The 24996-nt window shown below is 36.8% G+C and overlaps 2 long non-coding RNA genes across 2 annotated transcripts; one reads left to right on the forward strand and one right to left on the reverse strand.

Moving 5' to 3' along the window:
* Nucleotides 1-680: 680 nt before the first annotated feature.
* Nucleotides 681-1181, forward strand: LOC141365959 (uncharacterized). The gene is made up of 2 exons (XR_012370918.1): nt 681-722; nt 929-1181. It is a non-coding gene; the product is annotated as an uncharacterized lncRNA (long non-coding RNA).
* A 4202-nt stretch (nt 1182-5383) lies between these two features.
* LOC129417587 (uncharacterized) lies at nt 5384-19927 on the reverse strand. The gene is made up of 4 exons (XR_012370771.1): nt 19606-19927; nt 18863-18901; nt 18553-18659; nt 5384-7552 (listed from the first exon to the last, which is right to left on the reverse strand). It is a non-coding gene; the product is annotated as an uncharacterized lncRNA (long non-coding RNA).
* Nucleotides 19928-24996: the final 5069 nt, after the last annotated feature.

Consider the following 24996-nt stretch of genomic DNA (forward strand, 5'->3'; position numbering starts at 1 on the left):
AAAATGGACTAATCCTTTAAACGCAACTTAAAGCGGAACTCCACCATAAAACAACATTATGCTCCAACACTATATTTCATCACATATATATAGTTGGTTGTGCTTCCATCAAATGTACTAACTCCATATAAAAAAATAAAGCTTTTAACTGCTACAATAACGGTGATTTGACGCGTCATCAAATCACCGGAAGAAAAATGCAAGACTACAAGTTCTGAACGTTCTAAATGGGGGCGGGTCTTGAAGCGAAATGATTGACAGGTGAGCGTCACAAAAAATGATGGACGATACCGACCGCAGTTTTTTGGTTGCTGAGGAGAATATTGCCGGAGAATATGAAGGCTATTTATTTGAGCCAGAATATTCTCCCGATGAAATAAGGCAACGGAGGGAACAACAGCAGGCAGCTCTGGCTAGTAGCGCCATCGTTGCGTCTGAACGTTCTCGAGCTGACAGCAGTTGGTGGTGCTCCTGTCAACATTGCCCACAACAACGAACAGAAGTGGAGTCACTTTGTTGTCAGGAATGGAACCGCGGTCAGTTTTTGCTGAGAGAGGCAGAGGAGATGGAAGACGGATCCGAGCTGTCCTGCCTAAACCAACACAGCAGCTTTCAAGCTCATCTGGACAGAGGGGTCCTGGAAACATTTTTCCACTTGGAGAGAATTAATTGGAGGAAACAGAAGATCACAGGGCCCAGGAGGACAACTGTCAAATAGACAAGTAAGTCAATCATATTTCGTCTGCTGATTGCTAATAGGTAATGTAGTTAGCTGCTAAGCCCATATTAAAACAATAAACGTCACACGACTTGCTGAGCCACCTGAGCAAAGACTAGTGATACAGTGCATGTTCTGAAACAGAATTTTTGACATGAAATGTAATTCAGCTAGGAAGCTAGTTTAATGTAGACATTTTCTTCTATGCAGTTGCGTTTGGTTGGCTATCGAATAATTCTGGAATGGGTGCTAAGAGGCGAGCGTTTGGGGAGACACAACCGAGCAGTTCTCCCCGCCTGCGTCGTGGATGCTGTAAGGCAACGGTATCCGTCCCCTGACGGCCAATACACTGGTTTCCTCGAAGTGAGAGAGGCAGCAGAAGGAATCGAGTAGACTAAGTTACTGCTCAACAAATGTAAATATTTTTTGGGTGCTGTTAATAAAAATGTATTTTGTTTTTGGACCCTGTGTTTATTTTCTTTAATACACTTACCTGAAAAGTTATTTCATAATCAGGAGATCGGTCAGCAAATGCACTAATTATATCTCTGGTCATTTTAGCCCCAAAAGTAACTAAGACACATTCTGCATAACAAACTTTAGGTTAGCCCACATGTGAAAACCTTTGTTTTGACAACACAGCTCTAATTTGAAGGAATTCACATTCACCTTTGGATTTGCGCTACACACAATTATAAGAAAATGTGGACACATGTTTATATCTAGGACAAATGACTGTAAGCCAAAGCCATTTTACTCATGTAAATACACATGACTGTAAACCTAAGCTATTTTCACTTCTGTAAGCATATGTGAAACATATTGCCGGTTCAATAAATATTTATTAAATGGCCACACATACAGAGCTTATATAAAAAACTGATGAATGAACTGATGCATTAGCAAACGGTAATGGGATAATCACACAAATTGCAACTCATTTTTACAAGAGGCTTGTATTATAAATAGACACTGGTGGTTAATGAGTTAATCATTTAGCAAAACGACTCTTGTGTTTACGGCCTGCATCATCTTTGGATGGTTTGGGGACTGTTCCTATGTTAGCAGGCAGGTCAGGTGTAAGAAGAGTTGAAGATGTGTCCCTGAAGATGACAGTAGGATCATTCCGCCTCTCCAACACCAACTGCATCAATCTGGTTCTGAAGTTGACTGTGGTTTGCTGATACCTCTTTCTTGTGAACCATTCTTTTGAACGCTTGCTCCATTCTTGAATGATCACAGGTTTTCCTGTAAGACATGAAAGTATTATGAGAGCAATTATAGTCTGTTTAATATACACTACTGTTCAAAAGTTTAGTGTCACTTGCCTAAAATGTTAACTATGATCTTAAAAATCATTTACCGGTAATCTGAATGTGTATGGTTAAAAGCTTGAGATTACTTTTGTAGACAGAAATATACCTGTGCCAAACAGATTCATTTCGGTTATTGGAGAACTTAAAGGTGCAGTGTGTAATTTTTAGAAGGATCTATTGACAGAAATGCAAAATAATATACAAAACTATATTATCAGGGGTGTATAAAGACCTCTTTATAATGAACCGTTATACATTTATTACCTTATATTGAGATGTTTTTATCTACATACACAGAGGGTCCCCTTACATGGAAGCCGCCATTTTGTGCAGCCATGTTTCTACAGAAGCCCTTAACAGACAAACTTTTTTGATAAATTGTCTCCAACGATGGCATGTTTGTCCAGTGGTGGCTACAGTAGCTTCTCTATGTGTTTCAAAAGCAAGAGGTGAGCAGTGGAGTGAGCCGTTGGTTGCAATTCACAACCTCACCACTAGATGCTGCTAAAATTTACACACTGCACCTTTAAATTGTATTTAAAAAAATTTTTTTTTTTAAATAGATGACTTACACTGAAAATTGAAGAAAAAGCAGCCAATAAGAACAGTTTTAATTTATTTTGGATGCTTTTGATTTTAACATAATTCTCACATTTGTGTTATGACGTAGTTTGGACGAGTTCATTATTATTCTGCAATATGGAAAAAATATCAATAAAGAACGAGTGAGTGACCCCAAACTTTTGACAGGCAGTGTATATTTTTCACACACACAAATGCAATTTTAACACTGACCTTCTGAATCCAGCTTTGGTTTCTGAGTCAGGTTCTCATTGTGATGCATGATGGCCAAGTTTGTTCTCTGCTTCATACTCTGGTAGGAAAAGCACTGTCTCTTTGGAGCATATTTTAAGAGGGAACTGTGGAATACTTCCAAGGCACCTGCTTGTTCAGCAGAGATGTAATATATATTAGATAACCTTTATTGTTAACAAATAAAAGCCTTAAAATAGCAAAGCTTGCTACAACAATGTTTATAAGGGCTGGTTACACCCCTTAGACAAGTGAGGGAGGAAGCTACACTATTGAACAGCCGTGACAAAATTTGGCAGACAACACCACTGACCTGTGTGTTTGAAACGGACCATGTTTTCTAGATCCTTCTGGAGTGTTGTGTTGAGGACTATTCTAGACAGCTCCTGATATGCTTCACTATCCTTACACAGCCACATTTTTTTCTCCCGGTCTTCATCAGTGAGAGGTGGGTGATGACAGCTATGCTCAGTACCTCCTTCAGTCCATGTATGTTCATCAATTATGTGGTGCAGAATTGAATTCCACGTCGACTTCAGTGTCTTATAAGAATAAATATAAAAAAATATTCAAGGACGTGTCCAAACACTACATACACTTTAGCCTTGCCAATGAGAAGGGACTACTGATATAAGCTACTCAGACTGACATTTCCAGAGTGAGACAGTTGAGGAGTGAAATAAAGAGTACAGAAGACCATAAAGTGGTCTACATACCTTGACATTTCCTCCTGCCTTGGCAGTAGAGTACCAGAAATGGTTCCGGACTGAGCGGATCCAAGGTTTCAACGCGGCACATGCCCTCTTCTTGGACTTGGCTATCAATTTGCTTTGGATATCTGGGTAAATACAAGACAATGTTACGAGTAAAAACATGACCACTTGCAACCAACATCTGGGTACTTTCGCTACCAGGGTAAGTGCATAATGTCAAACAATCTTGTCACTTATTGAACTCATGAAAGGGCTATGAGTTCAATAACGCAGAAAAATCGCATTAACCTGATGCTAAGTGACAAGTGCCTTTGTGTACATGTCTACTCTGACACATTGTTTGACGCTAGGGCTGCGAGATAAATTGCACGGGATTGTCATGCGCATCTCGTCAGTAAAGCCGGTTCCTTGGTTAGTAGTTAATCGCCATCAGCTGCTTTCAGATGGAGCGGCATTTTACTACACAGAGCAGTAGTTCACTGACAAGCGGGGAAATGTTGCGTTCATAATGACAGGCAATTCATCCACAATTATGAATGCGATATGTCCCTGCTTGTCAGTGAACTACGGCTCTGTGCAGTAAATGCCGCTCCATCTGAAAGCAGCTGATGGCGATTTACTACTAATCAAGGAACCAGCTTTACTGAGGAGATGCACGTGACAATCGCATGTGAATTATCTTGCAGCCCTATTTCACACTATGCGCTCATGCTGGTAGTGAACCCAGCTAACAAATTTAGGTTCTAAAAACGTTTTCCAAACATTCTATTTTGGTTGTGGGAACGTTGTTTTGGAACGTTATTTAAACGTTAAAATGTCCAGTTTTCTTGTCGTGATTATAACGTTATTTAAAGGTTCTAAAAACGTTCCATATAACGTTTTCCTAACTATATTTTCACCCATTATACAACGTTCTTAGAACATTTATTTATAACGTTCTTAAAACGTTAAAATGTCCAGTTTTCTTGTCGTGATTATAACGTTATTTAAAGGTTCTAAAAACGTTCCATATAACGTTTTCCTAACTTTATTTTTACCCATTATACAACGTTCTTAAAACATTTATTTATAACGTTCTTAAAACGTTAAATGTCCAGTTTTCTTGTCGTGATTATAACGTTATTTAAAGGTTCTAAAAACGTTCCATATAACGTTTTCCTAACTTTATTTTTACCCATTATACAACGTTCTTAAAACATTTATTTATAACGTTCTTAAAACGTTAAATGTCCAGTTTTCTTGTCGTGATTATAACGTTATTTAAAGGTTCTAAAAACGTTCCATATAACGTTTTCCTAACTTTATTTTCACCCATTATAGAACGTTCTTAAAACATTTCTTTGTAATGTTCTTAAAACGTTAAAATGTCCAGTTTTCTTGTCGTGATTAGAACGTTTTTTAAAGGTTACAAAAACATTTCATATAACGTTTTCCTAACTTTAATCTCATCCATAATACAACGTTCTTAGAACATTTATTTTTAACATTCTTAAAACGTTAAATTGACCAGTTTTCTTGTCGTGATTAGAACGTTATTTAAAGGTTCTAAAAACGTTTCATATAACGTTTTCCTAACTTTTTTTCTCATCCATAATACATCGTTCTTAGAACATTTATTTTTAACATTCTTAAAACGTCAAAATGTCCAGTTTTCTTGTCATGATTAGAACGTTTTTTAAAGGTTACAAAAACATTTTTCACAACATTCACCTAACTTTCACATACTGTATAACATTCCTTTAATGGTTATTTTTAAATGATATCAACAATATAGTTATCATTTTAAACATTTGTGTTCAAAGGTTATAAAAAGTTTCTTACAATATTTTCAAAACTTTATTTTCACAAATATAACATTCTTTAAACATTAATTTTTATAATCCAAAACAATACAATATCCAGCTTTCTTACTTTCCATTATTTAAAGGTTACAAAACATTTTTGAGCATTTCACCAACTTTATGTCTTAGTACAATATCCTTGCAAAAATGTTTAACAAACATCAATTTAATTCAATTCAATTATATTTATACAGTGCTTTTCACAATAGTTCATCATACCAAATCATATGTACATGTAATAGAATATAAGACGACACAGAAAAGCAAAGAACCTCAAAGTTTTAAATACAGTTAAGGATGGAGTATTTGAGGTTACATGGAGTTATTTCTTATATAAATAATATAAGAATTACTCCATTCCAAGCTAAATTATGAACATACAGTAATAGAACAGTGATAGAACAGTGTATGTAATGTACTCCAACTCCAAACTATATACCAGTATTAACAATTTTCTAAAGACGTTATAAGGTTAATATCAGCAGTTTCCTAGTAAGCAAGCCACACAGAAACATTGGTCAAGGGGGAAACTTCTTCAGGGAGACAGAAATAAAAACCCAGTGAGAAAACCAGGCTTAGCCAGGAGGTGCAGTTCCCATCTTACATGTTACAGCTGTAGTGTGGTGCAGTTTGTAACCAAGGAAAGAGACCCTGTTATTAATTTCAGTTACAACATATGTTACGGTAATGTAGTATAGAATTTAGTATATACTATGCTAGCTAATATATATATATATATATATATATATATATATATAATATATATATATTTTCAGGCGTCACAGTTCGGTACAATGGAGGTAAAAGCAAAATAAAAATGTGAGGTATGCAGAAGAGCATCTCTAAACCCACAACACGCCGAACCTTGAGGTGGATGGGCTACAGCAGCAGAAGACAACACCGGGTGTCACTCCTAACAGTAAAGAATAGGAAAACGAGGCTACAATTCGCACAAGCTCACCAAAATTGGACAAAAGAAGATTGGAAAAACGTTTCCTGCTCTGATGAGTCTCGATTTCTGCGCCGACATTCTGATGGTAGGATCAGAATTTGGCGTCAACAACATGAGAATGTGGATCCATCCTGCCTTGTATCAATGTTCAAGCTGCTGGTGCTGGTGTAATGGTGTGGGGGATATTCTCTTGGCACGCTTTGGGCCCATTAGTACCAATTGAGCATCGTGTCAATGCCACAGCCTACCTGAGCATTGATTCTGACCATGTACATCCCTTTATGACCACCATGTACCCATCTTCGGATGTCTACTTCCGGCAGAATAAATAATCTCAGACTGGTTTCTTGAACATGACAGTGAGTTCAACTGTACTTAAATGGCCTCCACAGTCACCAGATCTCAACCCAATAGAGCACCTTTGGGATGTGGTGGAACTGGAGATTCGCTTCATGGATGTGTAGCCAACGTATCTACAGCAACTGCATGATGGTATCATGTGAATATGGACCAAAACCTCTGAGGAATTTTTCCAGTACCTTGTTGAATCTATGCCACGAAGGATTAAGGCAGTTCTGAAGGCAAAAGGGGGTCCAACCCAGTACTAGTAAGCTGTACCTAATAAAGTGGCCGGTGAGTATATGTGAGCAGTCATCAATTTAGCAGCATGAGGATGGGCATCAAGCGGATGAATGGTGGGATGAGCATCCCTCCAAATTGGAATTGGACCTGTCCGTCTCAGATTTCCTCGGTGAACGAGGGCGAGACAGGGAAACAGAAACAAGGTGCAATTAGTAAAGAGGCCCATCACATGTAGTGTTAAAGGCATTCATACAGTATAATAGATGCGGCATAAGTATGTATAGGAGATGAATTAGGTAAATGCTTGGTTAAAGAGATAGTCTTAGGCGGGGCAATAGTTTACTCTTTTATTTGTTCATTTTTTACTCATTTATTAAAAGTTACTTGATTTGTGGACAAAAAAGAATCTGATTTAGAAGGCAACACTGTCATGACCACAACCTTCTTAAAACTGATGCTAATAATCGGAGTGCGCCATTAAAGGGACACTTCACCCATTTGCATTAAGCTTTGTGTAGTCAGAATATGACTTACCCTTGTTCCTCGATGTGGAACATACTTTAAGGTGTCTGCAATGAAGGCATCACAGCTGGAACATCAGATTGAGACGGCCTACACTGGATGTGAACATTATAAATACAGACATGAATAATAGCTTTAAGCTTCAGTGGACAATGATTAAAATGTGTAAATAATTGCAACCAGGTTCGACTTTTTGTGAAATGCAGAATAGATCATTTAATAACACAATATAGCTTGAGTAAAAGTGTGATTATAGCTTTTTATAGAAAATGTTTATTCTGTTTCTCGAATCTGACTGGCTTAGAGTCTTTTCCAACCGCCAGAGATATTCCACCAGTACCATCCCGTGAACTGCTTTACCATTTCTATCATTTGCCACTGGTCATTTTAAAATTAGTAATGGAGGCTTGAAGCCGTACAATTACATATTTGCGATTGGATAATGCAGCCACCAGAGCAGACTGTCTAGGACAGTGTTTCCCAACCCTGGTCCTCGGGCACGCCCTCCCAGAAAGTTTTAGATGTCTCCTTATTTAAAACACCTGATTCGACTTTCTTTTCTTTCTTTCTTTTTTTTTTAACGGCATACCAGCTTCAAAGGCTATATTCATGGCGAGAATACAGTATAATTAAATCAAAGGAAGATTAAAATAGATGTTTCAAATTTATTTCCTCTAAAAATCTTAAAACCATGCTTGGGCCCACTTGATTAAAAACCTTTTCAAAACTATCAACAGAGTAAAAACTATTTCTCACAGGGGTAAATGTAATACAGTCTAAAAGGATATGTTTAATGGACAATGGATTTTGACAAGATGAACATTTTGGATGGTTTTACCCGATTCGACTTATCAGCCTCCTTCTAAAATGGTAAACATGTGCCCCTAACAAGCTGATGAGTTAAATCAGGTGTGTTAAATGAGGAGACATCTAAAACTTTCTGGGAGGGTTGGAAAACACTGGTCTAGGACTAGCCCCAAGTCCTGTCTGTGAAAACAGGGTTTGTGTGTAAATTCATGTCAGACACTCAAAACAAGTGCGAAAGTACTAGGATAAACAAGTGCATACAGCATAGTATGTAATTTTTTTGTGTCACGCTCTTCCCTCTTTCTTGTCACATGCAATAAAAACTCTTCCGTATCAGGAATCCATAGCAGAAGCAAGCAGTTTGGCACTAATGAGTCAAACTAATGTTTAATATTGCTCTAGTAGTTGTGTGATTTGGCTTTATAGCAGCGTGCTGATATAGTTTGTAAAAACAAACTGGTATAGAATTATATAAAATGATGCGCTGTCATTTGTACAACTGTAACAATAGAAGAGAATGGGGTTGGCGTTTACTAATGATGATATGTTTGTTATCGTTTACTTTAGTACTTATGCTTGTTTTTTAATTGTCTTTGACATGTATAAATACACAGTTTCCCAGACAGGGCTTATCCAGAATAGTCCCAGACCAAATAAGTCCCAGACTAAAATGCATGTTTGAGCTGCCTTAAAGGTGTAGCGGAGGATTTTCTAAATTTTTTGAAAAGAACCAACTTCTTCACTTTTTAAAAAAATGCAATTGCGAAACACTCCTGATTGACAACTAGGAGGACCAATAGTCTTGATTATCCACCCGGAAAAAGAAAATCCTCCGCAATACCTTTAATTTAAAAACATCTTGCACTGATATATTTTAACATGTTTTGTCTTAAGATTCACCCCAGTACTGGTTTTTGTAAGGTATGTTTGTAAAAAAACTACTAATATCCTAATTAGAGCTGGGCATAGATTAATCTAGATTAATCACATGCAAAATAAAAGTTATTTTTTGCATAATATATGAGTTTGTGCTGTGTGTAATAATTATGTTTAAATAAATACACACACACACATTCATGTATGTATTTAAGAAACATTTACATGTGTATATACAGTCTTGTTCAAAATAATAGCAGTACAATGTGACTAACCAGAATAATCAAGGTTTTTAGTATATTTTTTATTGCTACGTGGCAAACAAGTTACAAGTAGGTTCAGTAGATTCTCAGAAAACAAATGAGACCCAGCATTCATGATATGCACGCTCTTAAGGCTGTGCAATTGGGCAAGTAGTTGAATTAGTTGAAAGGGGTGTGTTCAAAAAAATAGCAGTGTGGCATTCAATAACTGAGGTCAACAATTTTGTGAAGAAACAGGTGTGAATCAGGTGGCCCCTATTTAAGGATGAAGCCAACACTTGTTGAACATGCATTTGAAAGCTGAGGAAAATGGGTCGTTCAAGACATTGTTCAGAAGAACAGCGTACTTTGATTAAAAAGTTGATTGGAGAGGGGAAAACCTATAAAGAGGTGCAAAAAATGATAGGCTGTTCTAAAATGATCTCCAATGCCTTAAAATGAAGAGCAAAACCAAAAAGACGTGGAAGAAAACGGAAGACAACCATCAAAATGGATAGAAGAATAACCAGAATGGCAAAGGCTCAGCCAATGATCACCTCCAGGATGATCAAAGACAGTCTGGAGTTACCTGTAAGTACTGTGACAGTTAGAAGACGTCTGTGTGAAGCTAATCTATTTTCAAGAATCCCCCGCAAAGTCCCTCTGTTAAAAAAAAGGCATGTGCAGAAGAGGTTACAATTTGCCAAAGAGCACATCAACTGGCCTAAAGAGAAATGGAGGAACATTTTGTGGACTGATGAGAGTAAAATTGTTCTTTTTGGGTCCAAGGGCCACAGGCAGTTTGTGAGACGACCCCAAACTCTGAATTCAAGCCACAGTACACAGTGAAGCATGGAGGTGCAAGCATCATGATATGGGCATGTTTCTCCTACTATGGTGTTGGGCCTTTTTATCGCATACCAGGGATCATGGATCAGTTTGCATATGTTAAAATACTTGAAGAGGTCATGTTGCCCTATGCTGAAGAGGACATGCCCTTGAAATGGTTGTTTCAACAAGACAATGACCCAAAACACACTAGTAAACGGGCAAAGTCTTGGTTCCAAACCAACAAAATTAATGTTATGGAATGGCCAGCCCAATCTCCAGACCTTCATCCAATTGAGAACTTGTGGGGTGATATCAAAAATGTTGTTTCTGAAGCAAAACAAAGAAATGTGAATGAATTGTGTAATGTTGTTAAAGAATCATGGAGTGGAATAACAGCTGAGAGGTGCCACAAGATGGTTGACTCTTGGGTCTTGTTTGTTTTCTGAGAATCTACTGAACCTACTGGTAACTTGTTTGCCACGTAGCAATAAAAATATACTAAAAACTTTGATTATTCTGGTTAGTCACATTGTACTGCTATTATTTTGAACAAGACCGTATATTTATTTATATTTTTATATATTCTATATTATATATAAATAAAAAAATCATATATAAATAAAACATTTCTTAAATGTACATATATGTATGTGTGTGTGTTCACGTATACATATTTACACACAGCACAAACTCATATATTTTGCAAAAAATTACTTTTATTTTGTATGAGATTAATCTAGATTAATCTATGCCCAGCTCTAATCCTAATATAACTAAGGCCTAATATAATATCCTAATATAACTGGATTAATCCAAACCCTGTCCAGGAATGAATGAATGTTGTGCCAGATTTTTCCTGTCACAAATATTTGATCGACTGCTCAAATCATTAGATTAGCCTTTCCTACTAATTGTAAAAGCCGATCAGAAACAGAAATAATGGTTGCATACGTAAGAAATAATTGATGACGGGCAGCTGGATTATTCAAAATAATGCACACTCAAGGTGGTAATGCGGCACGTCACGAAGCTGAGTGTGCATTATTTTTAAATAACTCAAAGGATCAGAGTCAATTATTCCTCTTATACCACGGTTACAAAAGACATTGCTTGGGTGGTTACATTTGACAGGTCAGGTGTGCATTTATCGAAAAATAATGCATACCTGTGAATAGGGGTGGCACGGTTCATGGAAAAAATCCGAACCGTTCGGTTCGCTTGTCTCGGTTCGGAGCGCGTGTGTCGTACGGTTCAACAGTTCATGGCATGCGCAATGTATGTAGCCTCGTGCCCTGTATGTGACCTCAGATAGCGTGTTCCCCTTTCGCGAATGGCGCGAAAGAAGAGGTGACTGGTGTGGAGAGTGAGTGCTGCCGGTCATGTTACGTGTAGAAATGGCAAGAGGGAGAGAAAAAGAAGTCTGCCCGCAGTTGGAGGATACCCCAGCGTCGTATAAGTTTGGTGTGTGGAAACATTTTTTGTTTCATGTTACCTATGATGACAGCGGAAATAAAACAATAGATACAGCCACACGCGCGACAACCTTCTCTCCGACCATTTATCTAATCTGAGGTAATGAACACTGTTTTACGTCTTTTGTATTCCGCGCTATTTTTAGCCTTTCGTTGATAAAACGAAAGCGGCTGATTTCCGCGTAGTTTCATTTTGCTAGCGTGTGAAAGTTGCGCGATCTTATTTCATAAACTGCCCCTTAAAGTAATCAGGACAGAAATGGTCAAAAGTGGACAAAAGAGACGGATTTAAATATTACAGGTGTAAAAGTTATGTTTCTCTCTCGTTCACATATTCTCTCTGCAGTATTTAAGCAGCCTCTCAGTGATAAATCTTAAAGCTACACTGAAGTTGGCATTTTGATAAATGCAAGTTATCTTTGTGTGCTAAAAATGCACACAAAGTTCATGTAGATGGCAATACACATTCTCTTTTTGCCAAATAAATGAAAAGCATGTTGAAATCATCAATGTCTTCCTCTCGCTGTGTCAAAATCTCGCCTGGCTTTCCTCAGGGATGTTCCCATTAATGTGCTTAAAGTCAAATTCAGTTTGTGCATGATTACATGATATAACTTTTTTTATACTGTATCCTAAATTATGGATAATTAATACATGAATAAGATAATACATTTCTGGAGTGTTAAAAAAAATAACAACAAGAACCGTACTGAACCGAGAACCGTGACCATAGAACCGTGATACGAACCGAACCGAGGGTATTGTGAACCGTGCCACCCCTACCTGTGAAACATTTGTTAATCAGAAGCATTCAACAGCCATGTGGTATAATTGATTATAACATTACATTGACGCATTCGGCAAACGCTATTATCTTAAGCGACTTACAGTGCATTACAAGGTATTATGTATTTTTTCAGTATGTGTTCTTACAGTTTCGAACCCATGACCTTTTGCATTGCTAATGCAATGCTCTACCTCTGAGCTTTACAGAAACATAAAAAAAACGTTTGTTAAATGAACTTGTATAGGAGTTATTCGATCTACGTCATCAATGTTCGCGGCGGCCATATTGTTGACATAGAACTGTCAGTCTGTCAATTGACAAGCGAGGCAGCGTGGGTATTATGCATGGTATTATCGATGTAATTTTTTTAAACCGCGCGATGGTGTGTGGTGTAATACATGGCTGTTCTAACAACAGCAAAAAGAACCCCGGAATTAGTTTTTATGCGATACCGACTGTCAGAAAACATGAAAGGAAGGAGACAGAGGAGTTGAACCAGATAAGAAGAGACTCCCAACAGCAAAGTCTGTCCCCATCATTTTACCACAGGTAACGTTAGTGATATATGACTCACAGCAAAGTCTGTCCCCATAATTTGATCACATATAGTTAACGTTAGCTGTAAGCAGTGGCTGAAACTGCTCTTTCAATTAAGCTGCCATAAATTGAGACAGTTATTAAATTAGGATTAATAACTTTATGAACATAGGTCTGGCATTGATACTAGGTAGGGAATTAAGGGCCGTTCACATTATAACGATAACTATAAAAAATATAGTTTTGAAAATCGTTTTATATTAAAGAGAATAGCGGAGCTCCCACCAAAACTATAACGATGCAGATACAATGAATTGAACTTCAACTGCACGAGCACTTAAAATGACAGTGAAGCTCATTGAGGTCTATAACATAAGATTACCTGCAGTTGCTGTGAAAATTGACGTAATGTTTTTTAATCTTTTTTTTTTTTTTTTTTTTTTTTTTTTTTTTTAATCTATTACATTAACTAACTGTTACGCCAAAAGGTAAGAGATTACACAAACTATTATATTCACTGTTTAGAGTTACGCGAAATGCAGCGTGTTGAGGACATACAAGCAATATTAAAGGCAAGTGATTTGCGCGAGTGCCTTGAGCGAATTAGCATAAACGTATTGTTTGGTGATGTGGACGATAATATAGTTATCGTTATAATGTGAACGGCCCTTCAGTGCTTGTATGATGTATGCGGATACTGTATGAACGATATAGTTATAAATATCCAGATAAGTTACGCCTGGCAATAAGGACGGATCTTTACTTAAGGCTATTGGGTCTATTTGATATGGTTCCACACCAATCAAGCTTATCTTCTCTTAATACTGACGAGATGATGCCATTTAGGCTACTGCTCCCCTCAACTCAAATCTACGTGCGGCTAGGGGCAGGACAGATGTCATGTCAACAAGATGGCCGCGGTTAGCTACTTCCAGTGTTTGCGAATAAGCCCTATACAGGGAGTGCAGAATTACTAGGCAAGTTGTATTTTTGAGGATTACTTTTGTTATTGTACAACTACAGTGCTCTTGGTCAATTCAAAATGTTAACAAACCCTCAAACCGGAACATTTAAAGGAGCATTTCACCCATAGAAACATTAATCTTCATTGAAAGTGTCTCATATTTGTAGTCGAAATGTAACATACATTTCGAATTTGGTGCCAATTTGACTGAGAAAAGGGCTGTTTGTAGTCTCACCTGCTCAACAAAGATATTGGACTTCCTTCTTTCAATGATGCAAAATGATGATTTTTACATCATTGAAAGAAGGAAGTGCAACACTGAAATATATATTTCTCCTGTTTCAGCAGCAACTGAGGAAATTATGCACGACCATTCAAAAACATGACTAGGGTTCTAACTATACAAAGATTAATGCAAATGGGTGAAGTGTCCCCCTAAGTAGTAAAAGTGAAATTTTGGCTTTCTTAAGAGAATATTTCTATGTACATCATTATTAGGCAACTATTAGTATGCAGAATTATTAGGCAACTAAATGAAAAACAAAGATTTACCATCTCACTTGTTTTTTTTCACCTGTTAAAGTGAGAATAATAAACAAACTACATTTACAAAAAAAAATTAATAAAACAATAAAAAAAATATATAAACTCAGTGACCAATATAGCCACCCTTCTTTTCGATAACAATCACAAGCCTTCCATTCACGGATTCAGTCAGTTTCTTGATCTGGTCTGAACCAACATTTTATGCAGACGCAACCACAGCCTCCCAGACACTGTTCAGAGAGGTGTACGGTTTACCTTCACTGTAAATGTCCTGCTTAAGAAGGGATCAAAAGTTCTCAATAGGGTTTAAGTCAGGTGAAGAAGGGGCCATGTCATTAGTTTTTCATCTCTAAGGCCTTTACTTGCCAGCCATGCAGTGGAGTACTTTGATGCATGTGATGAAGCGTTGTCTTGCATAAAAAAAGTCTTCTTGAAAGATGCAGATTTTTTCCTGTACCACTGCTTGAAGAAAGTGTCTTCTAAAAATTGGCAGTAGGTCTGAGAGTTGTTTTTTTATTTCCATTTTCAACCCAAAAAGGTCCAACAAGCTTATCTTTAATAATACTTGTCTGTGCCTGCCTGCCTGTAATGTAGAAGACACTTTCTTCAAGCAGTGGTACAGGAAAAAGTTTGCATCTTTCAAGAAGACTGATTATTTTGCAAGACAACGCTCCATCACATACATCAAAGTACTCCACTGCATGGCTGGCCAGTAAATGCTTTAAAGATGAAAAACTAATGACATGGCCCCTTCTTCACCTGACTTAAACCCTATTGAGATCTTTTGATCCCTTCTTAAGCAGGACATTTACAGTGAAGGTAAACGGTACACCTCTCTGAACAGTGTCTGGGAGGCTGTGGTTGTGGCTGCACAAAATGTTGGTTCAGACCAGATCAAGAAACTGACTGAATCCGTGAATGGAAGGCTTGTGACTGTTATCGAAAAGAAGGGTGGCTATATTGGTCACTGAGTTTATATATTTTTTTATTTTTTATTGTTTTATTAATTTTTTTGTAAATGTAGAGTTTGTTTATTATTCTCACTTTAACAGGTGAAAAAAACAAGTGAGATGGTAAAATCTTTGTTTTTCATTTAGTTGCAGGGCTCCAAAAAAAAAAAATCAGTTAAGGAGCCACTGGCTCCTATAGGGGAAAAAAACAGGCGCCAAATAATTTTTTTAAGAGCCACATAACAATGCACTTACTTTTAGCAGGCATGAAAATGGTCAGGGGTGAAAAGGGTGCTCGAGGGGCGACGTGGCCTCTGATGGGGCCGGGAGGTGGGGGACTCCCCCAGAATAAATATTATGGCCTCATAAGGGGTAACTTAACTTGTTTATTCTTAAGGCATGTGATTGGCCAAGGACAAAAAATGAGGAAGGAACCCAACATCCCCCCACACCCCTGCACGCGCAGAAACAAAATGCACACCATAACAAATGCAAAAAATACATTATGACCATTATTTCAATTATTTAATTCTGACGGACAATTTAGGTTGTAAATTTAAAATGTAAACATTTGACTAGTAGGTTATCCAAAACCATGTTTAATTAAATGGGTTAATACATGTGGAAAGCTGTAACAAGTAGCATTCCCTTACCATTTGACATCTGCAATAATTTTATTATGCCATAATCTGACCCTCAGTCACAAGACCATACAATTTTAAGTTGGCCTTGGAATAGGGTGGACCTGAATGCCTACAGTACATGTATTTTAAAATGACTTAATTTTACAATATAGTACTGGTTAAATGAATTGCATTATGGTTTTTGAGTCATGAGTTGAATAATTTTCAGATAAGCAAAAAAGTGATGTTGGAAAATTAAATAAGAACAAATCAAGAAATTACAAACATATAAAATAGAAAAGAACAAATTTACAAATAAAGTAAGATCTAACAGTATTGATTAGGTAGAGAAACAGTATCAAATTAATATAGCACTGTTTTCATTCTATAAATTAAATAAAATTGATCTTTTTAAAGCTATAAAAGCGATTTTCCTTTTGTCTTCTGTAGTCTGATTTACATAACGACTCAAACATAAGCTTTTCTTATAAGATGAACTGTCCCTTTAAGAACGGAGAAGCACTGATCTTTACACTAGCTGCATTTACATGGACATTTGTAATCCGTTTAAATGATCAATCTGAATAAAAATGCTCCATGTAAACACCTCAATCGGTCTAAAAAGTAACAATCTGATTAAAAATCTAATCCGCTTGTTAGGGGTGGTTTATACCTTTTGTAATCCGCTCAAAAGGACATGTATACACTTGATCGGATGGATAACTGAAACTGGGACGCTCTGCGCATGTGCCATCTATTCTTTTTTTAATGGCGGTTGGTAAACCCACTGAAAGGCGAATTTCCGCCACCTACAGGACGGGAGTGTTGAGCATATTCACACGTGCAATGACGTAGAATTGCCGTAATGATATGTGACGCAAATATTTGAGTTTGTTTTGTTGAAGGAAGTCACAAGAAGTGATTTGTCTTGTTAATCTTGTTCCTATTATCCTTCCAATTCCCCATAAAGTGATACAAGACAGCATTGTCCGGTCAGTCCATGGTTTACTCTCTGATCCACAAATGCGTGTGTTTGGACTCGCTCTCGCGAACGGTCTCTGCAGCACTGCGTGAAGTAAAATACGCTTTTTGGGCACACGTGAATGGGTGTTTTTGCTGCTGCTTTATAATCAGCTGAGGCACAAAGCAAATCTTGAAACAGCGTGAAACTATATTTGTGCAATGTGCGCATGTCAAATGATCAAATCTGATGTAAATCTTGTGTCATATAAACACGCACATCAATCCAATCACATTATTAAGTGTTCATGTAAACGCTATGATAGGATTTATTAATCGGAAGGATTTTAATCCGATGGAGGCAAAATGTGTCCATGTAAACGTAGCTACTGACACATCTGATCAACTGCTCACTTATAAATGTCTGTTTTTATGAGTATACTTGCAGAGACTGTGGCATTACAAGATTGTGCGTATATCTCCTGTGAAGCCCAAAGAAATCATGTGTTTGCGTGATTTTTAAAACGCGCATTGGGCTTCAGTGTGTGCACGTATGCGCACAGAAAACTGCTCCGTTTAGCATCTTTGTCGTTCAAATAGTCTAAAATCCAGGACGTTTTGAAATGTCTTTCGGCACGGTGTTCATTGACTGATGCGGAAAGATGAATCCCTGTGTCTCTGGCACAGCTGCTGGAGCCTGCTTTTTGTTAGCAGTAGCAGAGCGACGCAATCTCATTCATTTCAATGGAAACCTGGCGACTTCCGCGACACGAGTGAAAGTGACCGTTGGCGACCGTATGCGCGTGTCCAGCGACGCGAGAAAGTTAAGAAAAGTTTTACTTTATGCAAAGGTCGAGCGACTTTCGGGAGCGACTACCAATGAGAACAAAGCAGTGGAGTCACGTCATCCTTCTCTCGTCAGTTACTGGCGTGGATGGTACTCATTTGTTTATGACAAGCAGATTTAGAAACGCCTCATTGAAAGAGACAAGCGACACACAGCGATAACGTCGCTGGCTGTCTGAACGAGGGGTGACGTTCACACAACGCATCTCATTTCATGAAGTTAACAAAACAAATGAAGCGAAAGGCTACTGGTTATAAAACATGCACATATAATGCAAATTTTACAATCAAAGGGAGTAATTTGTATTGTCGCCAATGGCGACCTTGACAGAAATTTCACTCGCAAATAAATATATTTGGTCGCAAATGCGACCATTTTAGTCGCAGTTTGGAGCCCTGAGTTGCCTAATAATTCTGCACACTAATAGTTGCCTAATAATGGTGTACATAGAAATATTCTCTTAAGAAAGGCAAAATTTCACTTTTACTACTTAAATGTTCAGGTTTGAGGGTTTGTTAACATTTTGAATTGACCAAGAGCACTGTAGTTGTACAATAACAAAAGTAATCCTCAAAAATACATCTTGGCAAATAATTCTGCACTCCCTGTAGAAGCAATATCAGTCGAGTTACAGAAACTTTTGAAACACTTACGAATAATCACAGTGCCAAAGGTATTTCCTTCCCTTTCGATCCATTGTATGTGGCAACTTGCAAAACCTTCCTTACAGCATCACCTGGACCATTGCTACCAAGCGGATCTGAAACAAAATAAATTATAATTTAGCACTTTGCAGGCTGCATTATTCCCATCTTAATCCCACATCACTTATAGCAGACCTCTAAAATGGTACACAATGTGTTCAATCTTGGACTGGAAAAATTATGCAGACAACAGGTAAATACATCTTTAACAGATTTAACTAGTTATTTAACATTTTTTTAAGAATTATTCTCAACATACCGAGCCAGACTGAATTTCATGAAACCTTCAAAGATGTTACTGGGGGAGAAAAGTAATATTACAAATATATTCAAGAACCACATGCCATGCTGTATTTTATACTAACATTATCTATTATATAAGCAGTAACTTGCCTTATACTGCTGCTGCTGCAGTATTGTGTATAGCCTACTGTGCATTGTTAACTTACATGTATAAGTTACTGCTTATACAGTATGGTTTACAAATATACTGCAAACATTGTTTACTATTCACAAACATACAGAAACAGCAATACTGTTTCTGTTACAAGTACTGCACAGTAGTACTGTACTAACTTCCACAAAGAATAAATAAAAGTAACATTATCAAAGTCCCTGTAGTGTAGATTATTTTCGATGAGAAGCGAAATAACGTTAAACATGAAAGTAAACTTGAGTTGCAAGTTCTAATCATTGCAAAAGCGTGTCAACTAAGTTACCACATTTACAAATAACGTCCACACAGCGGTTATTCGTGCTTGTCGTCTGCCCTCGTCTTTGGGAAAACAAAATATTTTTATTTCAGACCAGGTATTGAGTCAGTTAACTTCACAGTTAGCCACTAGCCAGACCCATAAACAAACACAATCCGACACGTATAATGGAAAAAAGCGTGACTGATCAATCGATGCTAAAACGTTTAACATTACTCACTTTATGCCATATTAGCTAGGTCATACTTTTCAAAGAAAATAAAGAAAGATAAATAATATACACACTTACCTAACGCGGTTTGGATCTCACCGCGTGGACTGTATCTGGAACGTTTCTTCATGCGCATGCGCGGTCCGTCTTGCGCGCCAATTTGTTTTTAAAAATATACATCACAATATAAAATATTAGATTATATAAATATATCAAAATAAATATATCCAGTGCTGAAAACGGACAGTAGTGATACATATAAGCGTTATTAGACGTTTATATTACTCTACTAATTTATAACCTATTTAAGAAAGCATCTGGGAACATTAAATATTTTAAATTTCAGATTATATAGATAGATTACATAAACAAGATGCTGCACATTTTCGTTATTTTTTAGATACTACTTTAATATTTGTAATTTTTTATTTCATTTACTTTGTTCCTGTAAGTGTTTATAATTTATTTTTATAATTAAGTCAAGATTCAAAACAGTGATCCACTTTTCCCATAAATTTAAAAAAAATGTAATTTAAGGATGTCCCCGTTTTTGGTGTGTTCTCCATAACCCACATAAAAGATGAAAACATTTAAAAAGGTTTTGACCCTGTTTTTAAATTTCTAGACAATAACAAATAAGATTTCAAGGGTATTTTAATCATTAGGACATGTCCGTACTTGTCATTTGAAAAAGCTGGTTACCTTAATTTAAGGGCAACCTATCAATCACATAAATTTCATTAAAATTCTTATGCACTTATTGGTTTTCTCCTCTGTGGCTTCATTCTTTCTAGCATCATCTGACCATGTAATGTATATGAATGATTGGAGCATCTTCCATTCCAACTTACTTTCTCGTTTTTTTCTGTACCATTTCAATCACACAATGTCTCTCTGATTGTCAAAGCTTTTGTACATGTCATGTACACAGTTCCCCAAAAAAACCCTTCCTGGTTCATAGTGTACAGGACAACAGGACTTTGCACAACTGTAGGCAATAACCTGCATGGGTTATACACACACAGGGGGCTCAACTTGGTGACATAATCTTCCAAATGTAAAGCCATGCCACATTTTTTGTCTTTTTGTCATTTTCAACACATTGATATTAAAGTGCCAGGCAGTTTCAATATCGAAAATTACCTTTATTGCAGTGTGTCATGTAGCTGTCCATCTATGGTGTGCAAACACACAAGTTTCTAAAGTAGGGAGTTGAACCATGTTACATACATTTTCTTTTTGAATCTCTGACCTGTTGTCTATTTACATATAAAGGCAATACTTTGCATAAGACTACAGTCTTCCACGGGAGAAACGAAAACCCTGATCTGCCCACAGACCCTTACACTAGTTGGTGTGTTAACATCATGTCTAAGACACCGTGTTTTAAGCTGTAAGGGCAAGTTTGTGTTGTTTTCACTACCATGAAGATAAATCAAATTCAGAGGATAAAAACCCTTTTTTGTTATTTTACTGACGATTGCTTCTCCAATCTAGGTGAGTTCAAGGCAGGATTTGCGAAACGTTTGACCCTGAAAGATACCTACTTTATTTGGACCAACAAACATCTCAGAGTGTTCTGAATGTCTAGTTAGCACTAGGCTAACGCATGTAGTTGCAACTATTATTTAATGTTAAGCTCTTGGCCTGGTACATTTATATAGGTGCTTACCTGGGGGTAAATTTTAGAGTCCGTCATTGTTCTTATTACTTGGATTAATGATAAATGATGTGCAATGATCTTGTTTTTTTATATTTTATTTAACAAGAGCGTTTTCTCTTAAGATTACAAGAACCTTCATCAAGTACAAATATCATCAAAAGGAAGTTTAGAAAATGCTGGATCTAGGAATGTTTTCTCTTAACAAACGAGAACCTTCATCAAGTACTGTAAAAATAACATCAAAAGGATGTTTCAAGAACGTTGTTCTAAGAACGTTTTGTACTAAAAAAATTTCTTAACATTTTGACAACCTTCATCAAGTAAAAATAAACTCAACATGACGTTTCGAGAACGTTGATTTAAGAACGTTTTCCCGTAACATTATGACAACCTTTATGGTTTAGAAATAACCTCAAGAGGACATTCCAAAAACAATGTTCTTAGAATGTTTTCCTGTAACATTATGACAACCTTCATCGTTTAGAAATAACCTCAAGAGGACATTCCAAAAACGTTGCTCTAAGAACGTTTCCCGTAACATTATGACAACTTTCATCATGTAGAATTAACCTCAAGGGGACATTCCGAGAATATTATGACAACCTTCATCATTTAGAAATAACCTCAAGAAGACGTTCCAAAAAAGTTGTTCTAAAAACGTTCCCCCCCTAACATTATGACAACTTTCATCATGTAGAAATAACCTCAAGGGGACATTCCGAGAATGTTGTTCTAAGAACGTTTTTCCGTAATATTATGACAACCTTCATTGTTTAGAAATTAACCTCAAGAGGACGTTCCAAAAACGTTGTTCTAAGAACGTTTCCCGTAACATTAAGACAACTTTCAATGTGTAGAAATAACCTCAAAAGGACGTTCCGAGAACGTCGTTCTAAGAACGTTTTTCTGTAACATTAAGAGAACTTTTATTGTGTAGAAATAACCTCAAAAGGACGTTCCGAGAACATTGTTCTAAGAACGTTTTCCAGTAACATTAAGAAAACTTTCAATGTGAGGAAATAACCTCAAAAGGACGTTCCGAGAACATTGTTCTAAGAACGTTTTCTCATAACATTATGACAACCTTCATCGTTTAGAAATAACCTCAAGTGGACGTTCCAAGAATTTTGTTCTAAGAACGTTTTTCCGTAACATTAAGAGAACTTTCAATGTGTAGAAATAACCTCAAAAGGACGTTCCGAGAACATTGTTCTAAGAACGTTTTCCCGTGACATTATGACAACCTTTATCGTTTAAAAATAACCTCAAAAGGACGTTCCGAGAACATTGTTCTAAGAACGTTTTCCAGTAACATTAAGAGAACTTTTATTGTGTAGAAATAACCCTCAAAAGGACGTTCCGAGAACATTGTTCTAAAAACGTTTTCCCGTGACATTATGACAACCTTTATCGTTTAAAAATAACCTCAAAAGGACGTTCCGAGAACATTGTTCTAAGAACGTTTTCCAGTAACATTAAGAGAACTTTTATTGTGTAGAAATAACCTCAAAAGGACGTTCCGAGAACGTTGTTCTAAGAACGTTTTCCAGTAACATTAAGAGAACTTTCAATGTGAGGAAATAACCTCAAAAGGACGTTCCGAGAACATTGTTCTAAGAACGTTTTTTCGTAACATTAAGAGAACTTTTAATGTGTAGAAATAACCTCAAAAGGACGTTCCGAGAACTTTGTTCTAAGAACGTTTTCCCGTAACATTATGACAACATTCATCGTTTAAAAATAACCTCAAAAGGACGTTCCGAGAACATTGTTCTAAGAACGTTTTCCTGTAACATTATGACAACCTTCATCGTTTAAAAATAACCTCAAGAGGATGTTCCGAGAACGTTGTTCTAAGAACGTTTTTCCGTAACATTAGGAGAACTTTCAATGTGTAGAAATAACCTCAAAAGGACGTTCCGAGAACATTGTTCTAAGAACGTTTTCTAGTAACATTATGACAACCTTCATCGTTTAGAAATAACCTCAAGTGGACGTTCCAAGAACGTTGTTCTAAGAACGTTTTTCCGTAACATTAAGAGAACTTTCAATGTGGGGAAATAACCTCAAAAGGACGTTCCGAGAACATTGTTCTAAGAACGTTTTCTCGTAACATTATGACAACCTTCATCGTTTAGAAATAACCTCAAGTGGACGTTCCAAGAACGTTGTTCTAAGAAAGTTTTTCCGTAACATTAAGAGAACTTTCAATGTGTAGAAATAACCTCAAAAGGACGTTCCGAGAACATTGTTCTAAGAACGTTTTCCCGTGACATTATGACAACCTTTATCGTTTAAAAATAACCTCAAAAGGACGTTCCGAGAACATTGTTCTAAGAACGTTTTCCAGTAACATTAAGAGAACTTTTATTGTGTAGAAATAACCTCAAAAGGACGTTCCGAGAACGTTGTTCTAAGAACGTTTTCCAGTAACATTAAGAGAACTTTCAATGTGAGGAAATAACCTCAAAAGGACGTTCCGAGAACATTGTTCTAAGAACGTTTTTTCGTAACATTAAGAGAACTTTTAATGTTTAGAAATAACCTCAAAAGGACGTTCCGAGAACTTTGTTCTAAGAACGTTTTCCCGTAACATTATGACAACATTCATCGTTTAAAAATAACTTTAAAAGGACGTTCCAAGAACATTGTTCTAAGAACGTTTTCCTGTAACATTATGACAACCTTCATCGTTTAAAAATAACCTCAAGAGGATGTTCCGAGAACGTTGTTCTAAGAACGTTTTTCCGTAACATTAGGAGAACTTTCAATGTGTAGAAATAACCTCAAAAGGACGTTCCGAGAGCATTGTTCTAAGAACATTTTTCCGTAACATTAAGAGAACTCTCATTGTGTAGAAATAACCTCAAAAGGACGTTCCGAGGACATTGTTCTAAGAACGTTTTCCTGTAACATTAAGAGAACCTTTAATGTGTAGAAATAACCTCAAAAGGACGTTCAGAGAACGTTGTTCTCAGAACGTTTTTCCGTAACATTAAGAGAACTTTCATTGTGTAGAAATAACCTCAAAAGGACGTTCTGAGAATGTTGGTCTAAGAACGTGTTTCCGTAACATTATGACCACCTTCATTGTTTAGAAATAACCTCAAGAGAACGTTCTGAGAACGTTGTTCTAAGAACGTTTGTTCATCAACATCATAAGAACGTTATTCAACTTTTAATAACGTTATAAGAACGTTGCATAAACGTTGTGTCAAAAACGTTTTGCTCTAACCTTTAAAGAACTTTTAAAAAACGTTAGCGAATGTTGTGGGAACGTTCCCTGTTAGCTGGGAAAGTACTCGCCTACAGTCTGTGATTTAAATTGTTGTGTACTGTACATCTAATGTCAGGATTTTATTCAGGAGTGTGGTTAACAGTAGGGATGCACGATAAATCGGGCAACATATCGTTATCGGCCGATAACTGCTTATTTTTTAATATTATCGGTTATTGGTCTGATAGCAAAATTAGGCCAATAAATGAAAGCCGATAAATTATGGATTATTTTGGTTTGTTGAACCACTTCACTTGCTCATTGCTGGCCATGTGGAGTTTTGATTGGTGCTTTCTGTGACATAGCACGAAGATGATGTGTTGTGGGCTTAAGAAGAGTATGCTAGTCTAGCGCAAAGACAAGATGTCCGCGGTCTGCGAGTTTTTCATTGTGAAAATAATATGAATATTTATTGGCCTATAGATATCGGTTATCGGCCCCCAAATATAAATCGGTATCGGCCAAAATTTCCATATCTGTGCATCCCTAGTTAACAGCTATACCGACATACCCATCACAAGCGTTTAAC

Source organism: Misgurnus anguillicaudatus, chromosome 8, assembly GCF_027580225.2.
Source record: "Misgurnus anguillicaudatus chromosome 8, ASM2758022v2, whole genome shotgun sequence".
Taxonomy (NCBI): domain Eukaryota; kingdom Metazoa; phylum Chordata; class Actinopteri; order Cypriniformes; family Cobitidae; genus Misgurnus; species Misgurnus anguillicaudatus.